We start from the raw sequence: 1,121 nt of genomic DNA, 5'->3' as shown, positions 1-1,121 counted from the left end.
GTAGTAAAATGGTTGGTTTATTGTTCAACACCGGTGTTTGTAAAAAATGTACTCGCGCAGCAGAGTGGTCAGGGGAGTCAGAGGAAATCCCCGCCAGACAAGCGCGCGTTGATATGAAACGTCATCATAGAGTTCATGATTGGATAATTATGCTATATGCCGAGATTAACTATGAGTGGAAATATCATCCACATGTCTACGGCCATACTACGTTGAAAACACCGGTTCTCGTCCGATCACCAAAGTTAAGCAACGTCGGGCCCGGTTAGTACTTGGATGGGTGACCGCCTGGGAATACCGGGTGCTGTAGACTTTTTACATTTTCTCCCCCAAATCGATTGATGTTTACTTATTGTTCGTTAAAGATGTTTTTCTTTTTCTTTTTTTTTTTTTTCTCTCTTAACAGTTTCATTATGTACGGTATTTTGGCACGTTATAAAACAATTTGAGAATATGGACCTCTTGAAGTGCCCGGAAATCGCACTCTTATGCCTTAAAAAATCATACAGGTACTATGATTCGAGGGTCGTTTGAACAAAACGGCAGTCTTCTTCTGTCTAAAGCATCCTAGTTAGTTCCGTAGTAAAATGGTTGGTTTATTGTTCAACACCGGTGTTTGTAAAAAATGTACTCGCGCAGCAGAGTGGTCAGGGGAGTTAGAGGAAATCCCCACCAGACAAGCGCGCGTTGATATGAAATACCACTCACATGTCTACGGCCATACTACGTTGAAAACACCGGTTCTCGTCCGATCACCGAATTTAAGCAACGTCCGGCCCGGATAGTATTTGGATGGGTGACCGCCTGGGAATACCGGGTGCTGTAGACTTTTTACATTTGCTCCCCCTACTCCCAAATGGCTTGATTTACTTACCGTTAAAAATGTTTTTCTTTTTCTTAACAGTTTCATTATGTATGTTGCCACGTTATAATCGTCAACTATTTTCTAAATTCTAAAGTAGGGGTGCGTGAGAGTCCACACGACCTAGGGCCCACATACTTGGGGCTGAGGTTCAAATATTTTGAGAATATGGACCTCTAAGTGCCTGGAAATTTCACTCTCATACCTTAAAAATCATACAGGTACTATGTGTTCATATCAACAATACGCAATTAATTCG

General features: G+C 41.8%; 2 non-coding genes across 2 annotated transcripts; both read left to right on the top strand.

Moving 5' to 3' along the window:
* Positions 1 to 194: 194 nt before the first annotated feature.
* On the top strand, positions 195 to 313 carry LOC117114643. The gene has a single exon (XR_004446404.1). It is a non-coding gene; the product is annotated as a 5S ribosomal RNA (ribosomal RNA).
* Positions 314 to 710: 397 nt separating this feature from the next.
* Positions 711 to 829, top strand: LOC117114645. Its single transcript, XR_004446406.1, has one exon. It is a non-coding gene; the product is annotated as a 5S ribosomal RNA (ribosomal RNA).
* Positions 830 to 1,121: the final 292 nt, after the last annotated feature.

This window comes from Anneissia japonica, unplaced genomic scaffold (genome assembly GCF_011630105.1).
Source record: "Anneissia japonica isolate Jap-2015-1 unplaced genomic scaffold, ASM1163010v1 scaffold6947_len1716_cov100, whole genome shotgun sequence".
Classification (NCBI taxonomy): domain Eukaryota; kingdom Metazoa; phylum Echinodermata; class Crinoidea; order Comatulida; family Comatulidae; genus Anneissia; species Anneissia japonica.
The sequence above is the reverse complement of the archived record's forward strand: the minus strand, read 5'-3'. Positions and strand labels throughout refer to the sequence as shown.